Source organism: Hippopotamus amphibius, chromosome X, assembly GCF_030028045.1.
Source record: "Hippopotamus amphibius kiboko isolate mHipAmp2 chromosome X, mHipAmp2.hap2, whole genome shotgun sequence".
Classification (NCBI taxonomy): Eukaryota; Metazoa; Chordata; class Mammalia; order Artiodactyla; family Hippopotamidae; genus Hippopotamus; species Hippopotamus amphibius.
Genome location: NC_080203.1, coordinates 35790371 through 35816406, shown reverse-complemented (window position 1 = coordinate 35816406; position 26036 = coordinate 35790371). Strand labels below are relative to the sequence as shown.

General features: G+C 34.9%; 1 protein-coding gene and 1 pseudogene across 1 annotated transcript in view; both read left to right on the top strand.

Annotated features, from left to right (window-relative positions):
- HTR2C (5-hydroxytryptamine receptor 2C) overlaps positions 1 to 26036 on the top strand; it is a 126698-nt gene that overhangs the window by 38035 nt on the left and 62627 nt on the right. The window lies entirely within an intron of this gene.
- LOC130841821 (ferritin light chain-like) lies at positions 13254 to 13782 on the top strand (annotated as a pseudogene).

Below are 26036 nucleotides of genomic sequence, written 5' to 3'. Positions count from 1 at the left end.
GCCACAATTATTAAGCCTGTGTGCCGCAACTACTGAAGCCCACTCACCTAGAGCCTGTGCTCCACAACAAGAGAAGCCACTGCAATGAGGAGCCTGCACACCACAATGAAGAGTAGCCCCCACTTGCCACAACTAGAGAAAACCCACGCACAGCAATGAAGACCCATTGCAACCAATACATACATACATACATACACACATAAATAAATAGATTAATTAAAAAAATAGTCACTCAAAATCCCTCCTCCCTGAAGAATAAAAAGATTTATTTTATTACAAAGATTCTTTCTTCTTTTATTGAGGGATATTTGGAAATTTTAGTATATATTCTTTCCTACCACTATGGGCAGAAAAATTAACTTCAATATCTAAAAATAGACTACAAAAAATCATTGAATGAAAAGATATAACAAGTATTATAGACGGATTTAGCAGTAGATGCATTCATTCATTCAACAAGTTAAATCTAGGCTCACTCATTTTGTAATGCATATATATATATCTGGACTTTACATTTATAAATATTTCCATGTTTATATATATTCCACTATGATAATATCTGATAGATGCTAAATTAGTAAGTATACACAAACTTCCAAGAGGAATATATCAGAAGTTTCATTCACTAATTCATTCATTTATTTGATGACTAATATTCACTTAGGATCTACTGTGTATGAAACACTATTCCATATGCTTGCCAAGAGAGTTCTTAAAATATGACTGGAATTTTGCCAGGCAGAGGAGTAGGGCTTGACATTGTAGGCAGTGGGAATGACATAAAAATGAGTGGTAAATAAGAATACATGATGCGATGGGGCAAATAAACCCTGTGTGGTAAGAATACTGGGTGTGTCAACATTAGAGTAAGCCACAAAAGGTAGGTAGATGTCAAGCTACAATGTGCTTTGATTTCAAAATTCAAGTGAATTTGGAGTTACTGTTTGGACAATAGAATATCATATTTTTCCCATTAAAACTTTTTGAAAGAATTTGATTTTTATTATAGAAAAATGTTTTATAGGATTATTGGATTCAAGTAGAGGAAGATTGGAGGCAGCCATCTTTTATACATACCCATCCCTAATACATTTTCTCAAGCTTTCCCAAGTCATTGTCATATCTGGAGGACATTTTATGACCTGGAAGTAACTTATAGCATTGGACTGGTCCTGGCCACACTTCAGATTGGTGAAGAATTTAAGCATTATCATTTACTTTTTTGGCAGTTTTTGGCTAATCATATATATATATTTTTTTGACTGTGATGATTTTTCTCATATATTATGCCAAAGAGCAAACATACATCCTAGATGTTAGCAACTGGTATTAAACTGAAGGTGCTCCATGTGCTAAGGCAACATTTACGTAATAATAGATGTTACTGGCAGAAGTTTAAAGTGTAGTCATGGCCTTTGTGGTAAAGACAGAGACTGATCTGGCTTAGAAATTAATCCAGAGTATTATTGGATCATATCATACATACTGGACCACCCATTCCATGGGAGCAAGTTTTTGTGGCAGTTTATTTAGCCCTCTTATGACTGAAGCAACTCTCACATCATTATAAGACATGGCTCAATAGGCCTTTCTGTATGTGTGTCAGCCCATGTTAGTCACAGAGGGACTCAAGGCAGCCTATCAAGCAGTGGGGAACATAATGCAACAGTGAAAGAACTTATTACCTCCCTATTAGGTAATTGAGAATGTTCAGCTGTCTTTATTAGGCAGTGGAGAAGAGAAGAGCAGACCTACATATTAACACAGATACCAAGCCCTAATTTATTATTTTTTTCTCCCCAAGTGTCATTTCCAGTGTTAATTTTTTTCCTCTGACTTTCCTATATTGGCCAGACATACAACATTAACCAATAAGCATTTGAAAACATCTGCCTAGATCATAGTAGATTCCACTCAGAATCATACATGCTCTCCCTAAAGTTCATCATCAATGCATCCAAGAAAAAGCAATTTACATGGAATCTAGGAGAGACAGGAATGCAAGATCATTTGTTGCTATGGATAGATGTGGTGTCTAGATGTGGTAAAATGAGCTCCAATCAAGATTAGCTTTTCTGTCCTGTTCTTTACCATCGTGGTGACATATTTGCCTCCATGCTAACAAGGTGTACTACACTTAGATTTGTCAAATTGTATGAGTTAGTTCCTACCAAGTTAAACATCCACTCTCTGATAGAATTTGAGCATTTGTGGACAACTATAACCACTTTGACAAGTTTTAACTGTGCAAAGAACTTTGTGATCAGGAAAACCTGGTTGTGTATATATATATATGTATATGCGTATATATATATATATATATATATATAAATATAAATTTATTCAAGTGAATGATCTTAATTTTAAAAGACTACTACAGTTTCCTTAAATTGGGATGCATTTTCTAAGTCACAAAGTGTCTTTGATGAAAGTAGTCGTGCAATGAGGTATAGGGACAGTAAAGAATTTTCCCTATTCCAAAAAGGTCCATTTGTGAAACTTCTTATACCATATTCCTGAGAGAGACACTTAGTAAGTTATTTTAAATTGAGGCATTGTAATTTTGGAATTAGTAACCAGGGATTTTGCAATAGAACTATGGAAGCTATCTAGTGAATATTTAGCACTAGCTGTGATGTATTCATATATGATTTTAAGGATCTGCATAAAGTTCTAAATACAAGATAATGAGCTTTCTCATCTATCTCTTTTACTTGAGCAAATAGAAGTCTCTATAGAAGCCAGTTTCAAAGTCTGGTCTAATGATACTATTAGACACAGAGATGGAAAATCATAGAGTGAGGTCAGGATCTTTTGCACGGAATTTCTGTGCTGTATCCTGACACTTTTGTTAGGAATATGAGCCAATTAAATACAAAATGGGGGCATTCATCTTAGATAGTGCCCCAGAGTTTCACAATTCACCTTTTTCTCAGAAATAAGCTTCATTATTTCCAAAGAGCCAAATTAATTGCTAGAAACTCCTCCATCTCCCTAACCAGAACCAAGCTATTATGTAGCCCATGATGACAATCAGAGATTTCAACATGAGGGTCCCTACCTACTTCATCAGGTTTTGCTCAGGATAATGCCTTTTAGCTTTACATTTTCTGGTCTTATTTTACTGACACACTATGGTTAGGTTCTTTTTATCCACATAGCTGAAACAATGTTACCATCTCTCTCTTTTCATTCTTCCTCTAACAAAAAGATAAATGAAGCCACTTGAATGTTGTCTATTCATCTGTCTTTTCAAACATTAAAGGGAGCACCCAAAATGTGCTGGGCTCTGTGTTAAATAAACACACTCCTTTGCCTGTTAGGAGTTGTAACGGAGGAAACTGACATAGTAGCTGGTAATTTTAATACACGGTGGCATAATTATCAAGTTAGATCTATGTCAGTTTATTGTGAAGAGAAAAAGAAAGTAGCTAATGGCTTCATGGATGTGGTGACACCTAAGCTAGTGAAATTGTGTCCCAAACTCAGGTTTGTCTAGTTTCAAAGTGCATGTTCATTCCACGATAGTGTAAGAGTAGGGGTTGTACAATGTTGAACTAGCAATTAAATGTTGCCGAATCTAAGAATAGTATGTTTTTATTTTATATAATATTGTTAAGATAAGAATTAAAATCATTAAGAAATAATTGCTGCTAATATGATGTAATGTTAAAATTGTATGTAATTGCTTTCTGTTTTCGTAAAACTTTGCAACATCCAAGAGACATTAAAGTGATCAAAAGGAAGCTTTTGTAATCTACATTTTAGAAGCAGAAAATCAACTGGTATTTCTAGGGACTTGTTGCAGTACCATAATTTCAGGTAAAAAGTAATTCAAAAAGCTATCAAAGTCTTTGGCCTGGTGCCTGCTTCCCCTACATTCTTTCCCTGGGCAACACATCTACGTTCATATTCTCAGCTGCCATCTACTGATGACACCCAAATCTAAAATCCAGGCCACAAGCTTTTTCTACACTCTGAACCCTTTGTCTTCAGATCCTATGAATATTTTTATGCCAAGAGGAAAGCTTATCTGTTTGTGAAAAAGCCATGCCAAAGAAAAAGGAAGCTGATCAGCATCCAGGGAACAAAATATAAAGGTTGAAAGTTAGGAATGTAGCCAAATAGTACATTTAATCTGAGGGAAGCAGGCAGGACAAGAACTGGGATTCACCAATGGGTTAACGGAGACTTTTCCTGTTTATCCTGGTGAGTCCCATGGGGTGCCACGATTGCTCCACTTTACTTTCCAGTCATTTCTTCCTGCCTTTTTCCCCTTTATTCCCCCTGCCTGTTTTCAAACGTTAACATATGATTCATCTGTTCCTCAAGCTGTAGATGTAACAGCTTCATTTCCTGATTAATCTTTGTTGCCTCTTTAACCAGGGCTCAGGGCCTTCTCTTGTGATATGGTTTCACCATCCGTCCACTATTTTCAACCCTGTACCTGTCTCAACACCTTTTTTTTTATGTCATTTCATGTCTTTAACTTCAATTTTGAAGCAAGACTTTCACCACATTAAAAAAGAAAAGAAAAATTCCTACACTTCACCCCAAAGTGAAGCTAAAATTTATAGTTTCTGTTTTTAAAAACCAATTTATAAAAATATTTTATAGTATAGCATATTGAATATTAATCAGTAACAGACACAATGTGACATAGTTAGACTAACAAACTGATTGTGTCATAGATAGAATGGCTAAGTGTGTTCTCGGAATTCTTAGAACTTCAGAGTAAGCCTCTTATCAGGTGTGATTTGAGGGACACTGCTAAAGTTGCTTTGTCCTTCCACACCAGCCAAAATTTTTCCCTATCGCTTTGCCTTCCCTACAATTCCAATCATAGAAATCTAATTTTAATTCAAATTGCTTAGTTAAAATATAGGTGCTATTAATGGGAGAAAGAGGTTTGAAAGTAATGAAAGTGCCCAAGGCCCAATTTCTTCTTTTCATAATTTTCCCCAGACCCCACTCTACATATTTTTTAGAAGATTAATATGCTAATGTTTATAGAATCCTTTAAAGTCTTTGAATAACAAAAGATAATTAAGTAGTACAATGACAATAGAGATATATTAAAATATCCAAAGAACCTATATATATATGTGTATATATATATATATATATACACATATATATGGAAAGTTCATATTGGGGACACCCTCACGTGTTTCCTCTTTACATGATATTTCTCATCACTTTAATCATGACAATATCTGCCTTATGGAAAAAACAAGAGTCATGATAACATTCCCATTGCAGGCACTCATTACAAAGATTTAATTCACTGAGAAATATATTAGCATATTAAATCTACAGTTTGCCTATCAAGGCTAACTGTTTTGTGTCACTATATTTCTAAATGCATAGTTTGACTAGAAGATTGGAGAGGAGTTATTGCAGGAAGCTTCTTCATGGGAACATTTTTGCTTTCTGGCAAGCTACTACTTGCTCCCAGCATGTGCCTTCACTAGTCATTTATTAACAACCACCCGTTCATGCTCCAAACATTCAAGGTTCCTCATGGTAAAATAACCATTTCTTCCTAGGGTCACTTTTTTTTTCCTACTATCTCTATGCAGCCACAATTTCTGAGATATTTTTAGTCCCACTACCTTTCCTTTGCCCCTTACTATTCTGTGAATGGATATTTACTCACCTAAACCGATTTTCTGTAGAAAGCACTATCTAGAGTGGTAGCCACCCCAAAACTCTGTGACTCCTTCCTTGGTTACCCCAATTTTGTTCCCCATCTGTTATATGGTTATACACTTAACAAACCTACATTATGAAAACTGGGCCATATTCTATGAAGACATTCTCCAGTAGCTAAGACAGATCCAGAATGTTTAAAGAGAATGATGAAAATGCCATCTTATTAAGCCCAAATAACCTGATAGTGAATTGAAGTAGCTGATACTAATTTCCAATCTTCCTGAGTAATACCAGCTTATAAATTGAATTATTATGGTAAATAGTAGGCATTTTGTTAAATAAAACTAAAAAACATCAAATAATATAACAAGTATTTGAATATTTTTACCAGACAAAATATCCTTTGGTATTTGTTTATGATTAATTTTTATTTAAACATACTGCAGACTTATGAAGTCAAAAAGGTCTTTATAGTTTCATCTAATTAAATTCTTTGCACTCATAAAAATAATCATGCCACCCCATAGATGAAAATCTACCCCAAATCTATCATATGCATCCAAAATATATTTCACAATATCCTTTATTAATGCATGCAAACATTTAAAACTACACCCTCAATGATTAAATAATGTCAGGAACAGACTCAAGAAGTGAGGATTTGGAAACTCTTGGTGACAAGTTGGTGGAGGAGGCCCATTAATACCTTCATAAATTTCTTCCAGGGTAGGATAAAATAGTCGAGCAAAAAAAATGCTATCCCCATCCTGGAGACTGGTTCATCAGATTGAATCCAAATTCACAAGTCTGAAGTACCAAATTACAGTTCAAACATGGAGTATCTGGACAGTCCGAGGAAGCTTTTTGTGCTGGTAGTGATGTAATTTCAGGTGTTTTTGCTAGTCTTGATATTCAGTCCTGAGCAAAGATAGAACACAGGAGAAGATTTTAATGCAGAGGAATGTAGACCTGAGATGAGATATGGAAGACCAAAAGTAGATATTCTGCTTCCACGCAAGCTATATCATTCCAGAATGACAAGTTATCTCTCTACCAAACATCTTTTTCTATAGCAAGAATGTTGGAAAACTTAGGTACCAGGAACTTATGCAGTGAGACCAGCTGCTAAGCAGCCTGGCCACAGAGGCCAAGAGCTGGTTGTTAAGAGCTCCCAGTACACTACTAGGTCTGTCTCTCATTGGTCCAGAATCTGGGTTGGGCTTATCATGTCAATAATTGGGAATTGTGACATCATAGAATGCATAGAGACTGATATCCATGTTATTGTGAAACATTACAGAGTACTAAGGCCGACTGTAACTTCAAGAAGTTTACAGTATATCAAAAAGATAAAAAGAAAAATACTGCAAAATATAGATACTAAGATACAGATATACTCAGGGTACCATGGGAAGATATAGCAAGGAATAATTAACTCTGTGTATTAATTGCTAAAACTAAACTAAACTACTAAACTCTGCAGTTTTAGAAAGGGCTTCCCAAATGAAGTACTATCTCAGCTGGGTCTTTAATTATGTGTAGGAGTTTGCCTAGTGGACTAGGAAAAGGATCTGAAGAAGTGATATTTTACAGATGTCATTCTAGGCAAAAGAGTCAAAATGGACAATGGTATGGGAAAATGAAAGTGGAAAAATGGCTGGAGGTGGGATTGGAGTAAAAAGCAAGATATTAGATGTCAGAGAAATAATTCTTCATGACACAGGTGGGACCTCTTTACTCAGGTTTTTTTTATACTTGATGGGATGAGGAAATATCTGGGCAAGAACATTTGTAAACCATAACTAACGTTGCATTTCTTAGAAAGCTAAGGAAAATTAACTATTTAATGAAATCCTAGATTTATTTTTATAATGCATGTAATGATCTCAGTGACTTTCCTGTGAAGTCGTGGAACCTAAAACTGTACTTAATGTGTACCTAGCCAGTGCTACAAATTTGTAGGACAACAGACCATTTTATATGATTAATTAGCAGGAAGTTAAAATGTGACTTAAGTACTAAAAATATACGGTAATATTCAGTAATCAACATCTAAAATGTTATGCAGGTATTAATACCATGGCAATATCATAACAGAACATAAATGCTCCTCATCCAAAATGGAGCCGTGCATTGTTCAAATTATTGGCTGAAAGAAATCTTGTATTCATCAAGTTCCACAAAGAAAATTATATAATAGTATTCTGTTTTCTTTCCCTAACTAAAATAAAGTTTTACTTATTCTTGCCAGGTTTTCCAGAAAATACAGTCAGCCCTTTGTATCTGCGGGTTCTTCATCTGCAGATTCAACCAACCACAGATCAAAAATATTAAAAAAAAAAAAAATTCCAGACAATTCCAAAAAGCAAAACTTGAATTTCCCACACAACAGCAACTAGTTACGTAGCAATTAAATTGTATTTATAACTATTTACATAGCATTTATATTGTATTAGGTGTTATGTAAGTAAACTAGAGATGATTTACTCATACAGGAGGGTTATATGCAAATACTACACCATTTTATGTAAGGGACTTGAGCATCTGTCCAGAGTTCTGGAACCAATCTGAACCCCACCCCCAGTATCAAGGGATGACTGTGTTAACTAGTAGAGTGCTTTTTCTGCAAGTCTTTCATTTTTATCTGCTTCTACTTGATAGCACTGCCCTATCTGGGGCTATTTGACCATAAATTTCCATTCTATCTTCTTTCAAACTCATTTCGTAATGTTTAGGAGGGCTAAAGAGATATTCTGATGGTGACTTGAAAAAGATATTCTACATCAGGCAATTAGGCCCACCTTTCTCCTTGATACTTTTCCTCAACCCTAAGCTAAAACTAAAAGAATACCTTTCACCTTAAAATACCTTAAAGTAACAGACTATGTAAAAATGCTGGAGACTGGTCTTAGCATTTCACACAAGTCCTATAAAATTGAACAAAAAGAAATCTATAACCCTGCCAGAAATTAATAAGGAGTATTGGATGCATGGTAGAACTTTTAAATGTTTATAAAAACTACAATGATGTGACTAGAATGAGAAACAATACTAAAGTTTGTCAACCCAAAGAATCACAAACTATAAAGAGGCCAAAAGGCAGTTTATTTGGGCTCTTAGAATTGTATTATGGGATCACAGATTCCGGAGGAACACAGAATAGTGTCCCATCAGAGGAAGTGGATAGGAGTTTTTATGGGAAAAAGTGGGAAGCTTATGCAGGCTTTCACAAGTTGTTTCCCAAGAATTTGAATTGGAGGATAAATCTGTTCTATAAATACAATTGAGTTATTGAGCATATCTCATCTATTACTACGGAAAAGTATGTTTTCTCTAGTTCAGAAAAGTACAGTTCTCAGCATTTTTCCTTCCTTTTGGCAACTCAGCAACTATTCAGCAGGTTTATTTTATACAGTTCAGCAAAAGTTCAGCACAAGCAGTGAACACAGAGGTCCTCAGGGCACGTCTCAGTCATTCCTGACATTGCTTTTTTCACAAGTTCAACCTAAGTCCTCTCTCCTCGGTTAGGATGGAAAAGTGGTAAAAGGAGATCTTGGCTCACTCTCAACCTTGCTTTCCAACTTCCTGATATGACAAGAGAAGCTGGAAGACTAGAAAATCTGCATTAATCTAAAAATTTGGCATTAGAGAAAGCAGAGAATACTATATCATTGGCGTATATGCTAAATAATGTGAAAATAAACATTTTTTTAAGCACAACCTTCCTAGAAATTCACAGAGCCACGTGATTTTTATGGCTACTTTCATAATTTGACAAAAATTAAGGACAGGTCTATTTCTGTAATCAACTTCCTACATCTCAAAATAAAGTTCTTCCTTCCAGCTCTTTAACTCCTTCATTCACAAATATTGTATTCTATGACATCATTGCTGATTTCCTTGACTTTTTGTCCAACTCTCTTGCTTCCTCAAAACTTTACTTTCTTCCCTTTCTAGCCATCTCTGAGAAGCCTTATCTTATAAACCTGGGGAGAGTTAAGTTTATCATACTCAGTATTTCCAGAATATCATGTGCACTACCTCTGTCATGGCACTTAACTCATTGTACAGAAATTTTTGTTTGCATGTTTGTCTCTCCATTATACAGTGAATTCCTAGTTGTTAATATAGAAAAATTCTCAATGAAACACAATACAAATTGAATTAGGGTGAAATCGTGACTTTTGATACACGTACTCAAATCCAAATTATCAACTGTATCACTTTGAGTGTTAACATCACCAAACCTCAGGGGTTTTTGGCTTTGATCTGTAACTAATTTATAAGCTTACGGTGATGCATAAATGATATAATCTATAAAGCTTCCTGGAAAAAAATATACCTAACTAATGCCAGTTTCTTTTTATCTAATGAATTTAAGGATTTTTAAACATATTATGAAATATATAAATATGGCATTGCAGTAGGTTAAACACAATAAACTATAGTTCATCCTGGTAGAGGCTGAAAATCATTTAATAAACTTCATTGCATATTTCTAATAAACACTTTTCAAAGATGGAAATAGAAAAGTCATTTCTTAATATATTCTAAGTCAACAGCCAGCATTATAATAATAATGTATGGATGTAGGATTAAACATATAAAAACATTTTTTAAAAAGTTAAAAGTACAGCAATAGGTCATACTATTTATGATAAATGAGACATCAAAATCAATGATAAAAGAAAACATGTTAGATAAATTTAGATTCTCACCTCATTTCACACACGAAAATAAATTCTAGGAAGATTAAAAAGTTGACTATTTAAAACCTACCCAAGTAAAAACAAGAAGAAATTGAAAAGCATATTTAGCCAACTATTGGATATTTACCTAACATCTAAGATGAAGAAACCATAGGTGATTATACAAATGAGAAGACTGAGAGATTTGGCTACATAAAAATATAACCTTTCTGACTATGGCAATATTTGTTTTTGTAAAGTGGAACATCACTAATTATCAGAGAAATGCAAATCAAAACTACAATGAGGTATCACCTCACACCGGTCAGAATGGCCATCATCAAAAAGCCTACAAACAATAAATGCTAGAGAGGGTGTGGAGAAAAGGGAACTCCCCTACACTATTGGTGGGAATGTAAATTGGTACAACCATTATGGAGAACAGTATGGAGGTTCCTTTGAAAACTAAAAATAGAACTATCATATGATCCAGCAATCCCAAGCCTGGGCAGATATCCAGAGAAAACCATAAACTGAAAAGATACATGCACCCCAATATTCAAGGCAGCACTATTTACAATAGCCAAGACATGTAAGCAACCTAAATGTCCTTTGCCAGAGGAATGGATAAAGAAGATGTGGCATATATATATATATATATACACACACACACACACACACACACATATATATATATACACACACAATGGAATATTACTCAGCCATAAGAAAGAACAAAATAATGCCATTTGCAGCAACATGAATGGACCTAGAGATGATCATACTAAGTCAGATAGAGAAAGACAAATATCATATGATATCACTCATATGTGGAATCTAGTTTTAAAAATAATACAAATGAATTTATTTATAAAACAGAAACAGACTTACAGATATTGAAAACAAACTTATGGCTACCAAAGGGGCACATGGAGGGGAGGGATAAATCAGGAGCTTGGGATTAACATACACACACTACTATATATAAGATAGATAACCAACAAGGACCTACTGTGTAGCACAGGGAACTCTACTCAATATTCTGTGATAACCTATATGAGAAAAGAATCTGAAAAAGAATGAATGTATGCATATGCATAACTGAATCACTTTGCTGTACATCTGAAACTAACACAACATTGTAAATCAACTATATTCCAATAAAATTTTTTTAAATGTAAAGTAGACTGGGATAAAATAATTGCAGCAAGAAACAAACATAAGCAAAATTACAAGATAAAGCAATGACTGAAAATATTTGAGACACATGTTAAAATACTGTATTACAAAATATACCTATATGTTTATTTAGAAAAACAGTGTATAATGCATCCCCTAGACACTGGGAAATGAATATGAACATGATGTTTCCCTATTCTCACTCATACTTCTATTCGAAATCACCATTTCCGTTCTCCATATCAAGTGTTCCCAACCCCCGGGCCACGGACAGGTACCTGCCTGCAGCCTGTAAGGAAGGGAGCTGCACAGCAGGAGGTGAGCAGCAGGCAGGTGAGCAGAGCTTCATCTGCCACTCCCCAGCGCTCTCATTATGGCCTAAACCATCCCCCCATCATTTGCATTACCGCCTGAACAATCCCCATCATTTGCATTACCACCTAATCCCCCCCACCCCTGTCCATGGAAAACTTATTGTCCACAAAACCAGTCCCTGGTGCCAAAAACGTCGGGGACCGCTGGTCTAGATTAGTAATATGATCTCAGAGTGCAAAATTTTCTACAATTTCTAAACTGTGTGAGATTATAAAATTTTACGATGTGTTTATAACACAAAAATTACATGTGGATATCAGTCTTTAGTCCTTCCAAAATTCTCTCTTCCTTAAAAACAACAAGAAATTTTACAAAAATTGTCCGAATCAACTAATTCAGGGTTCTGGAAGTTACCTAAAAGCTTGAAGCAATCCAGGGAATGTTTATTCAAGAAAAATGACTGAATTTTGGTAGGAACAGCAGTCTCTGTAGCATTTTCAGAGGGGACAGAGTTAGCACACTCCTTCAGAGCCTCATTTCCAGAGAATTGTCATTATTTGACATGTCTGGTGCTCCCCTGGAAAAATTAAAACCAATTCTTCAAAAATTTTTTCAAAAATTAAAAAAGGAGGAATACTTTCCTACCCTTTTTATGAGACTGATATTACCCTGACACCAAAACCAGACAAAAATAGCACAAGGAAAAAAAAACACTATAGATCAATGTCCTGCATGAATATAGATGCAAATATCCTCAACAAAATCCTAGCAAATATATGAAAAACTTGGACACCAATAAAATGGGTATTATCCCAGAAATGCAAAGTTGGGGCAGTGCGCTTGGATGGTTCTGTGGATCTGTCTTTTGCATTTAACAGTGTTTGGATGGAAGAGACCCAGGGACACCCCTTGCTCCAGCCTCCGACCACCCTCCAACCTTTTTTCTAGTTGCAACCTTCGGAATCAGCCACTCAGCTATCCTTGACCTCCAGGACCAGCCAACACTATTTTTTGAGCTTACCTCCTAATTACCTGTGGAGCCCTATATCAAGGACACAGAACAAAAGAATCCCTGGACTGAGTCCTATAGCAACTGTCGTCATGGGCTCTCCTGACCTAGATCAGAGAGCCCCCGACTCCATATTAGGTAAAATATTCACCATATAGCAACCTGACCAATCACCTAAGGCCACCCTTCCAGCAGGAAATTTCATTGTTTTGAGGCTATAAAAATTGGCTGCAAGCCTATGAAGGAGGTCGACTCTACCTGGCTGCCAGGAAGTTGGCACACTGTCTTTACAGCGCCCCTAATAAACTCTGCTCTCTGTTCTCAATAAACTCACTCTCTTCTGAAATACTTTGTGTCTGGAAATTCTTTTCCAACCTGTGCTCGGACCACAACATTACCAATCAACCATGAGCTCCCAGATTCCTCAGAATTATTCCACTGAGGTGGAGGCCACCGTTAATGGCCCAGTTGACATGCATCTGTGGGCCTCCCACACATACCTCTCTCTGGGCTTTTATTTCCACTGCGAGGATGTGGCTCTGGATGGCATGAGCCACTTTTTCTGCGAATTGGCCAAGGAGAAGCATGAGGGAATCCAGCGTCTCTTAAAGATGCAAAACCAATGTGGCAGCCGCGTCCTCTTCCAGGAAGTGCAGAAGCCGTCCCAAGATGAATGGGGGTAAAACCCAGGATGCTATGGAAGCCACCATTCTCATGGAGCAGAGCCTGAGCAAGGCCCTTGTGGACCTTCATGCCCTGGGTTCTTCCCCGGGCGGATCCCCATCCCTGTAACTTCCTGGAGAGCTGCTTCCTGGAGGAGCTGTTGAAACTCATCAAGAAGATGGCGACCACCTGGCTAACCTCCACAGGCTAGCTGGGCCCCAGGCAGGGCTGGGTGAGTATCTTTTTGAAAGGCTCACCCTCAAGCATGACTAGGAGCCTCTGGAGCCCAGCAGTCTTTGAGGAGCCCCCCTGGTGTCAGGGCTTCTCTCTGAAGTCCCTCTCATCAGCCACTAGGCAGCTTTTTAACCACCCTGGAGCCCTCCCCCAAGCCTTGGACCAAATGGAAACAATAAAGCTTCCTGCATGAAAAAAAAAAAAAAAAAAAGGAAAGTTGGTTTTGGTTCAACCTTAATAGACTCAAAAAAGCATTTGACAAAATCCAACCCCCTGTTGTAATAAAAACAGCAAACTAGAAATAGAAGGGAACTTCCTCAGCCTGATCAAGAACTTTGTGTAAAGTGAAGGATACATGTATATGAGTTTGTTGTGTTCATTTGAATTACAGACCTTTGATTCCTATTGAAAATAGAGGATCTCAGTACCTAATGAAATAAAGCTTCAAATGTTCAAATTCACCATGAAATTTTCTTAGTGGCTTGGGTGAAATGTTATTTAAATTCCTTTCGCTTTCAAATACTAATATCCTTCAAAAGTCTAATAACTATCCTTACTAACATGCTTACCTTATGCAGTTAAAACAGAAAAGTTTTTTGTTTGCCTGGATTATTTTTTCAATTCCCAGCCTGACCCTAATAGATAGAGAATTAGCTCTATCCCTGATAATGCCAAGCAGCACCATTGAAGATAATACTGAATCATCTCCATCAATCCTCAACCACACCTCAGTTTCCCCTTCCTAGCCCTCAAAGTCAGGGGTTGGCTAACTAAACTACATCCATGTGCCAAATCCTGCTGGCTACTGGTATTGATAAGTAAAGTTTTCTTGGAATACAGTCACACACATTCTTTCAAAGATCACCTATGGCTGCTTTCACCCTACAAAAGTAGAGGTGAGTAGTCGCGAAGACTAAAATACATATTATTTAGCTCTTTACAGAAAATGTTTGCCACTCTCTGGTTTAAGATGCCATTCCAAAATCCCAAGTTTTTGTTTGTTTGCTTTTTTGGTTTAATTTTGTTTTTCCTTTGGCTTTCTTCTTTCTTAATTGCTGCACGTGAAAAAAAAAATGCCCTTCTACTCCATGTGTATTTTCCTTTTGTCCAGGTTATTTATTTAATTAGTTTTCTATCTTATAATATTTCTCACTATACTATAAAATCATGAGAACAAATATAATGTTTGCCTTCTGTATCATTATCTCCACCTACCTAGTATATATTAAGAAGTTAATATTTATTAAATACATAAATCAATGCCACATTAGTAAAACACCTTAAACTTATTTTGGAACAAGGAAGAGAATAAATCCATAAATTAATAAAGTACACCAGTTCTCCTAAAATTCATTTCAATATATTTCAACCATACTAACAATTCATGCTAATAATTTGAGTAATGTATTACTCTGAAAAAGACATGCCTATTATACAATGTAGTAGTTTCTTCAATACTTGGCTCCTGAAACATATTGTCACTGGTTTTGTGTTATTTTAGAGCAAATTTGTGAAAGTTTGGGGGAAATTTTTTAAATGGCAATATTTTAATTGTAAACCACAACTTTGTCATATATGTGTAAAATATAGTTTGTTTTTATCTATGAAATTGTCAATATTGCTTTCTTGTCCCCTTGAATAAGCTTCAGGAGTTTGTTTACTGTTAATTAAAATTTCACAGTAACTTTTAATCTATTCTCATTATTCTGCAGAGTAAACTGTTTGAATAGAGAATAAATAAAAAACAAAAAGCTTTACTAAAACTTAGGATGTGGGGATGCTTGAAAATTGGATATGAAAAGCAGTGAATAAGTAATAGTTTCAACTTATGATGTAAAAGAAGGGAGGTCATGGGGGCATTCAAGGTAAATACCTGGAGTTCACTTGGAGATGTATTGAATATTTCCAAGCCTTGGGTATTTACTGCAAGTAATCAAGAAGGTTACTAACTAGAGAAAGCAGATGTGAGGATGGGTTACAAATTCACAAACAGCAGTTACTAAGATGCTCTAATTATGGATGTAGTTGGTGTCTCTTTGACCTAGCTACTTTGAGTGTCCTCAATTAATGACTGCTACTTGATGCTTTAAGAAATTTGCCTGGTACCTGGAAGCATGTTGTTGACACTAGTATCGGTAGCTATTAATTTAGTCTTGACTAGGTTTTTAGTAAATATTAACATATAAATGTAAGATAAAAGTAAATTGATATTATAGGTTTTGTCCTATAACCTTTAGTTTAAATATATTGTAGAAAATGTATCCCCCCAAATAGTAAATTAACCAGTAGCAACCAAAAAATTTAGAAACATTGATGTAAAAATTTCTTATAATAAATTGTTTGATCAGGGATAAGTTATTCATTACTTGGAATACTAATCTTTAATAAATGTGCATTTTAGTATTTATGAATATGTTATTAGAGATTTAAAGGATTATTATGAAAAAGCATTATTCAAAAGAACATTTTACGTTTACTTTGGTCTAGTGAACCTCAGAGTGATGGGGTGGTCATGGTACTTATCATTCAAGTATCTAGGAGAATTAGCAAAATTTAATCCTTCTAGTATCATCAAGATTTGATAAATTATGAATACTAGATACATTTTAAAAAATATATTTTCACCTATTGATTTAGCAATCACCTTACATAAATGACACAGTCAAACAGGTTTTTTTCTTTTGAATATAAAGTGTCAGACTATGGGTGTGCTTAGTGTATTAAAATGAAGCCAAAACCAAAACCAAAAAGTCTAGAGACATAAATTTAAAGCCACAATAATATCTTATTTCCTTACCTGCATCTTTTCTTTTTCCCACACTACTGTGCTAGGATAGAACCACATAATACAAATAGCACAGGTTCTAATTAATGTATAGTTGGTTAGGCAGAGAGCACCAGGAAAATACTCATCACTTCTTTGTCCTTCTCCCTTTCCCACCCAAGATTCATAAAATTTCCTAGTCTTCCATTCTCTGGAGAAAATATCAATAGAGAAATGGAAATCTTTGCCATATTCCCATAGCAGAGACTTGAAAGGAACTAGCTCAATTGCAAATCATATAGAAAGCTCCAAGGTAGATGGGTTGTGGGACTATTCCAGGGGAGAAAATCCAGGGTATTTTTCAAAAGATATTATACATCATATTGAGCCTTTCAGGTGTCCGGTCCTGGCGGAACTTGCAGGTTCATGAATTTTTATAGGTAGAAAAGTGCTCAGAGCTGAGAGGCTTGAGGTAGAAAAGTACATAATGCAAAATTTGTTCAACCGAAAGAACGAGACTAGTTAAGTTTCTTATTTATTCCAGGATATGGTGGTTAGATTGCATAGCCACAGAGCAGTGAGTCCCAGGATGATACTTCTAGACATAAGCTTTTGGCAAATAACTTGTGATACATATAAAATAGTTCATTTCATCTGGGATACCTGGGATAACTGGAATAAGTGTATGCAGCCCATCTAGGGTCTTCTAGCAGTAGAATTGCCTCTACTGTGGTGTAAGAAGTCTATGTTTATATTATTTAGAGTGGCTTATATAATTTAGAGGTTTACATATTTACTTAGTAAGGGTTGACAAAATTGGAAGTGGAACTGGAGAGTGTTTGTAATCCATGATACATCTTGGCATCCATGTCAAGAGAATTTTCTCTTTTTATTTAAGTTGATGGAAAATTATATTGTTAGAGATATGGGGTTTAAGTTTGAGTAAGAGATGGGTTATTAGTTACCAGTCTTCTAGGTCATGTAAGCTATTAGTAATCACAGCCAGTTCATTGGGAACAGAAGACCAGCTTGGAAGAAGTCTCCCTGAAATGGTTCATACAAAGGCGCATTAAGCGACAAGCCCTTCGACAGAAACAGGAACTTCATGATGCAGCAGTTAACAGTCACATGGGCAGGGAGGTTGAACATCCTGCATAGTGCTGCCAGGAAATCCCTATTTTATACTAAGAGGGGGCTGGCTGGTTGCATATGTAGGATGTCCCATCTCCCCGCCCACATCGTCGAGACATACCAGACTGCCCACATCATCAGGACATATACCGGAAACACCACTCTGCCTCACTGAAGAACCATAAAATCTACGTGTCAAGGAAGTACAGATGCTGAGCTACATCACTAGAAAGGCATTCTGACAAATCTTCATTAGGGGATAGAGTACTGTGGTCTATGACTGTGGCTCATAAGAGACAGTGGGTGTATGAGTGGTTCTCTAAGCTCAGGGCCAGTAGGAAATTATTGAACCGTATTAACCAGATGAAGGACCTGCAGAATTGCCAGCAACTCCACTAGCCATACAGGTAATGCCTCCAGAATTGCACCTCCTCCTCTCAGCACTACACTAAGGTAGGGGAGTTTAGTAGTCGGACATATTGACTTAGGGTGCTCAGAGATAGAGTAGATAGACAGAGAGAATTTAATTCCTACTGCAGAGAGGAGCAAAGGTTATAGCCTAAAAAGCAGCCCAGAATTTCAGGTCTGAGTGTCAAAGTAACATTTTTTTACATGTCTCAACTACAGAAACAGGAGATTTGGGTGCAGTAGCACAGAGAAGATCCAGTAATTCTAAATCAAGTTCAAGTGGGTGGAAACACAGTCTAGTATCAGGGAAGAATCAAGTTGCAAGGCAGCGGGTGTGATTCCAAGGAAGAAAGTTAATGGCATTCCCCTAAAGCATTTAGAAGAAATAATTGATGTAGGATGCAGTATCCAATGATATCCAGGGAACTCCGTCAAAAGCAAGGTGATAGGAAACATCAAGAACAGGGCTGAGCTCTCAAAAATATGGGCTAGACTCTTCTACTTCTGGATTCTATAGGGAGGATAATCTCAGAATACAAAGTCCATATATTTACTGGACTTTATTTATTAAATAAAATATGTTTAAATGGAATAAATGTAGCTTTATTAAAAATACACTGTTATACTTACTTTCTCAATAATTCTCCATTGACTGCTGAAAATGTCACTATGGACCTGTATATGGAAATTACTGATCTATAGGTGACGCTGCTGACAATCATTCTGTCAATACCATCAACCTGAGTGACAGCCTAGGATGCCATTGAATTTTCCAGATTTTAATTTGCGGTCCATGTTAACCTGACGATCTCAAAAGACTTTGGAGTTCTAAAAAGGCTGATTCACTTTGTTGTGCAGCACAAACTGGCACAACAGTGTAAAGCAATTATATTCCAATAAAGAACTTAAAAAATAAAATAAAAAAATAAAAAGGCTTTATTCACTATGCATTCAAATCTGGGTTAAGTTTCCAGTAAACTGCCCTGGATTTGGCATCTTCAGAGAGTGCAAGTGGGCCAATGCTAGGCTAAGGAAAAGGCTGACTCAGGTTTGGGGATTCAGAGCATTTGTGTCTTTGTTTTTATTTTATTTTTTTCTCAGCAGCACCCTCTCCACTGAAATTCTGGCCTCGGTGCATGGTTCAGAAAATTTGTGATTTCATGTCTAAGGACCCCCAAATCCCACAAAATTTATGGACAAATGATTGTTTATAATTATAATTCCCTGATAACTGTCTGTGGAGTCTATAAAGATATTCCTTCTTTCATCACTGATATTGGTAATTTGTGTCTTCTAGTTTCGTTTCTCCCTTAATCTGTCTAGAAGTTTATCAATTTTATCCATCTTTTCAAATATCCAAGATTTCATTCCATTGAATTTTGTCTATTCTTGTCTTTCCTCAATTTCATTGATTTCTGCTTTTGCATTCATTACCTCCTTTCTTCTGTTACTTTGGATTTAATTTTTACCCTTCATTGTCCATTTAATATGCAGGTTTAGATCATGGATTTGAGATTATTTTTTCCTTTCTATAAGAAACCATTATTTTTAGAAATTTCCCTCTGAGTACTGCTTTAACACCATCACACAAATTTTGATGTTTTGTTTTCATTCTCATTTATTTCAAATTATTTTCTAATTTAGTTCATCTTCCTTTTTGAAACATGAATTGTGTAGACCTCTGTTGTTTAATTGCCAGATACTTTGAGTTTTTCAAGATATCTTTTTGTCACTGGTTTTTAGGTTAATTCTGTTATGGTCAGAAAATATACATTGTATGGTATCAATTATTTTAATTTCTTAAGATTTAATTTATGGCTCAGGATATGGTATTTCCCAGTCGATTTTCCGTGAGCTCTTGAAAAGAATGTTTATACTCCTATTGTTGGGTAGAGTGTTTCATAAATGTCAATTTGTTGTAGTTTGTTAGTGCTGTTCAGTTCTTTCATATCATTGGTAATTTTCTGTCTCCTTGTTATGTCAATTACTGAGGAAAAGATGTTGAAATCTCAAAGTATAATTGTGATTGTGCTTTTTTTCCCCTAGGAAATGCACACTTTATTGATAGAGCTATAAAGAAATGTTACATTAATGGTTACTGTAAATGTCAGGACTGTAGTTAATTTTGGGGAGAGAAGCGTTTACAGTTGGGTCAGAGCACATGGAAGGGCTTCTCAGGTGGCTGGAAAAGTGCTATTTCCTTTTTTTTTGGTAAAATATACATATCATAAAATTTATTATTTTAACCATTTTTAAGCATATAGTTCAGTAACATTAAGTATATCCACACTGTTGTGTAGCCATGACCACTATCCATTGCCAGAATTTATCATTCCAAACTAAAACTCTGTACCCATTATACTATAACTCCTCATGCTCCCTTCCCTCAGCCCCTGGTACCTACCATTCTACTTTCTGTCTCTGTGAATTGGACTATTTTAGGAACCTTCTTTAAGTGGAATCATCATTCTGTGTCTGGCCTATTTCACTAAGAATAATGTTTTCAAGTTTCCTCCACGTTGTAGCATGTATCTTAATTTCATTCTTTTGAAGATATATACACATATATATGTTGTAATTGTACTTTTGATTTCTTTCTTTTATATCTTTTTTTTTTTGCTTAATGAAATTTGAAGCTCTGTTATTAGCCTACAGTTCAGTAACATTAAGCATATTCACACTGTTCTGAATAAATGTTTAATATGGTTATATTCCCTTGAGGAATTGACACCCTTATCACTATAAAGTTGTCTCTGTTATCCCTAGTAATATTCTTTGATCTGAAATTTACTTTGTCTAATATTAATATAGCAATTCCAGCATTCTTTTGATTAGTGTTTGCATAGTTTATCTTTTTCCATTCTCTTACTATATATCTATCTACATTATATTTAAACTTATAGGTTTCTTATAGGCAGCATATAGTATTTGTGTTCTTCTTTTTAATCCAACATGGCTATCTCTTTAAATTAACACAAATTACACCTTATACCATTTACATTTAATGCAATTATTAATTTGTTTGGAATTATGTCTACTATTTTATCATTTTCTATTTACCCCTTCTCTTTTTCATTGCCTTTTTTTCTATTTCTGAATTATTTGGGGGGTTCTGCATTTTATTTTAGTATTCCATTTTTATTGATCTATTGGATTTTTATATTTCTTTGTACAATTTTTTGGTGACTGCCTCAGATTAAAATATACATGCCTAATCTGTCACATTTTCCTTGTAATTAATATTTTATTCACTTCAAGTGAATATAAAAACCTTACAACTATATAGGCCCCTTTACCCTCCCTCTTTTTGTTTTAATTGTTATATGGAGTACATCTATATACATTGAGAACCTTCTCAGATGATGTTACAAGTTTTGTTTTTGACAGTCACATATATTTTAAAGACTTAAGAAAAGAAAAATAATTATTATATTTTCCCAGATTGTTTACCATATCTGTTTTTCCTCACTTATTCTTTTTTTATCAGAAACCTTTTTTTATTAATTTTTTATTGGAGTATAGTTGCTTTACAGTGTCATGTTAGTTTCTGCTGTACAGCAAAGTGAATCAGCTGTATGTATACGTATATCTCCTCTTTTTTAGATTTCCTTCCCAACTAGGTCACCACAGAGCATTGAGTAGAGTTCCCTGTGCTAAATAGTAGGTTCTCATTAGTTATCTGTTTATACATAGTAGAGTATATATGTCAGTCCAAATATCCCAATTCATCCCACCCCCCCTTCCCCCTTGGTATCCATAAGTTTGTTCTCTACATCTGTCTCTATTTCTGCTTTGCAAATAAGAGCATTTGTACCATTTCTCTAGATTCCACATACAAACAATATTATACGGCATTTGTTTTTCTCTTTCTGACTTAGTTCACTCTGTATGACAGTCTCTAGGTCCATCCATGTCTCTACAAATGACCCAATTTCGTTCCTTTTTATGGCCAAGTAATATTCCATTGTATATAGGTACCACATCTTCTTTATCCATTCATCTGTTGATGGACATTTAGGTTGCTTCCATGACCTGGCTATTGTAAGTAGTGCTGCAATGAACATTGGGGTGCATGTATCTTTTTGAATTATGGTTTTCTCTGGCTGTATGCCCAGGAGTGGGATTGCTGGATCATATGGTAGCTCTATTTTTAGTTTTTTGAGGAACCTCCATACTGTTCTCCTTAGTGGTTGTACCAATTCACATTCCCACCAATAGTGTAGCAAGGTTCCCTTTTCTCTACATCTTCTCCAGCATTTATTGTGTGTAGACTTTTTGATGATGGCCATTCTGACTGGTGTGAGGTGATATCTCATTTTAGTTTTGATTTGCATTTCTCTAATAATTAGTGATGTTGAGCATCTTTTCATATGTTTGTTGGCCATTGGTATGTCTTCTTTGGAGAAATGTCTATTTAGGTCTTCCACTCATTTTTTGATTGGGTTGTTCGTTTTATTGATATTGAGCTGCATGAGCTGTTTGTATATTTTTTATAAGTTTTCTTTCTTTCTGAAGAATATCCTTAATTTTTTTTAAAGTAAGTCTCCTGGCAACCAATTTCTTAGTTTCCCCTCCTATGAAAATCTTTTTATTTCACATTCATTTTATGAAGATATTTTCACTGGATATAAAATTCTGAATTGTGATTACACTGCCTTCTGACCTCTGATGAGTCATTTTTCTCAGCTGCTTCAAAATTTTTTTCTTTATCTTTTGTTTTTACCAGATCATGATGTGTCTAGGCATGATTTTATTTGAATTTAACCATTTGGGTTTTTCAGAACTTCTTAAATCTGTAAATTCATTTTTCATCAAATATGGAATATTTTAGACCATTATTTCTTCAAATAGTTTTTTTCTATATCAATCTCTCCTCTCTTCAGATTCCAATGGCACAAATGTTAAACATATACATGTGTCCCATAGGTTGCTACTATGTTCATCTATTTTTAATTTTTTCTCATTCTTGTTCAGTTTGGATAATTTCTATTGATCTACATTCAGTTTTAAGGACTCTTCATCTATCATATCCATTCTTCTATTGAGCCCACCCAGTGATTTTTTCTTTCAGATTTTTTTTTTTTGCAGCTCTAAACTCCTCATTTGGTTCTTTTTGTAAGTTACACTTCTTATTTGAGGAGTACTCTTTCTGTTAATTTCAAGATCATCCACCCTTCCTTCATTGAGTATGGTTATGGTAGCTGCTTCGAAGTCTTTGTTTGTAAATTTCTGTCCTGTCGAATTTTTTAATTTAATGTAATTGAAATGTATTTAATGCATTACTGTTTATAATATTTGTTGTTGCTTTTGTAAGTTATCAAATTTAAGGGGATTCCCTTTATCTCCATATAATTAATTAAAGTTTTAGTTAGGAATGGCTTCTGTATTTTATCAAGTTATTCTTAAAAACCTATTAAAAGATCATAAAATTTCTTTACAAATGTTAATATAAGTGATTATATTGGCAGATTTTTATGATATTAAATTACCATTCCATTCCTGGAATAATTTTTGTTTTACTGTGATGTATTATTCATTTTACTCTTTGCTGGATTCTATTTGTGAATATTTTGTTTGTAATTTTGAGTCTATATCAATGAATGGTATTTGTCTCTAGTCTTATTTTTTCAGTATTTTGTACATTTTGATATTGACACTGTATATTTTATGAAATGAATTGGAGAATTTTCTAAACTTTTTTATGGTTGTTCATCTTTTCATATATGTTAACTTAAAGACATCAATTATAACTTCTTTATTTCCATTCTAGCTTTAGGATTACTTTACAGTCCAACATTTCCACATCTCTCAATTATATTATCAGAATATTGGAAAATTATTATTTTCTCTGTGGTGAGGTTATAATCTGCAGGGTGGGAATATTCCTTTATACACTTAACAAATATTTATTGAGTGTCTACTTTGTACCAGGCAAAGGTGGTCTCCATTATTTCATAGAAATAAAGCCCTTTTATTTTTCTATTTGCACAAATGAACTGAAATTTTTCAGTGTATATTATTCAGTCTTTGCCATTATTGTCAATATTGGTGGGGATACCTGTGATTTTTGGAGTTACTAAGGCTGACATAATCTTTGAATGAATGAATGTAGGAAAATGTGAAACAGTACACAATTTTTGCCTCAGAAAACAAGATTTAACTTCAATCAACTAATTGACTTCCGTCATGAAAATTATGCTATATGACCTTTTTGCTATGCAACTTCCACAAAACTTTTCACATATTTCTTACCTGGAATGTGCCTGATCACATAAATTTATCTAAAGAAAATACATTTTAATTCAATTGAGACAACTTGAAAAATCCATTTGTCTTATTAAAAAGAAATATGAAAATTAAATTTTCACTGAAATTCTAAATATTTTGAATTAACAGGTCCGTAGTGAAACCCAGGAAAGAATATTTTTAATAAGAATCTTAGGGGATAATTATTATCAGCCATAATTGTATGTCTTGTATGTTTGGAAGTAGACTTCATGAAAACACTATACAAGGAATATTGTCCTCTATTATAAAAGTAATTGTGTTTATTATTTAATAAGAAATACTGTATGGTGATAAGAGGTACCTTAGTGTTCAGGAAAAAAATGTCAGATTTGGGGGAAAATTCTTTACTCACACAGTAGACTTGAACAAGTCTGACATTTTTCCTCACACTGTAGGATAATAGAACTGACACTGCAGAATTTTTTGTGTTGTATGGAATAGAACTAAAAATGAAGTACCTAACTAACACTGTGCTTGTTATATGACAGGTACTGTACAATAGCTATTGACATTTTTGCCATTATTAAATATGTAACTGCTGATAACTGACCAGGTAGTATATTGAATTTGCAGAGTGGATATGTACCCTAATGAGACTATACATTGGCATATTGTGAAGTTGGGTTTAGGGTTAGGTTATGATCTGCTGGAGGGGGTATATTCTTTTATACGTTTAACAAATATTATTGAGTGCCTACTTTGCACCATGCATTGACCTAAGCATTATGAATAAAATAGTATAAAAATAAAACAGATAACAATATTGATCCAGTGCGTCTTATTTTCCAGTGGTTATGGCAACAAAATTCTCCACATAACAGCAGTCAGGTGATACTTGTGTATTTGAAAAACAATTGGAAAATAATTTCTACAAGTGAAACAGGTCAAGAATACCCAAACCCTCAACACAATCAACTTCTGGCTAGATACACTCTGAGGAGATTACAAGATAATGATGAACAGAAGTGAACATTCATAAACATTTTTGTTTAGAAGAACTTTTAATAATGTCTTTGATTTCTTTGTTGTGCTCACTGAATTCCAGTGGTTGTTAGTTATACCTTTGTTATGGCCAAGTAAGCTTCTATTGCACCAGACTTCCTGCAGATAAAAACTATCAATTCTAAACATAATACAAAAACAACTATCTAAATGCATTGGAGAAAAACCTAAAACAAAGATTCGGGAGAGTCTCAAGACTTGGAAGAAGGGAACAACACTGGTTGAGTTTCCAAATTTCATGACTTATAGCAGAAGAGGAAGATTCAGTCTATGCCAGGTGAAGTGCCTAGACCTCCAAAAAAATCTGTAGTTTTTGTAGCCCAAAGAAACTGAGGACAGAGTTTGAGGACATTTCAAAACTGAAAGTTGAGGGAGCATATAGGTTAGGGTAGAAATAGAGGGAATCACAGAGTCTTCTCTGGGGAACCATAAACTCTACTTAAATCTCTAGCTGACCTCTGAACCATGCATGTCTGGGACAAAATCTAATTTCCCGAGTTGCCACATTATGAAATTCAAAATATTCAAGTTTCATCAAAGATAAGAGGAATGCAAAGAAACTAGAAAGTATGGCCCATTTATAGGAAAAAAAATTAATAGGAAATGATCCTGAGGAAGTCTAGGCATTAGACTTACTAGACAAAGAGTTTAAATCAACTCTCTCAAAAATGTTCAAATAGCCAAAGGAAGCCATGGACAA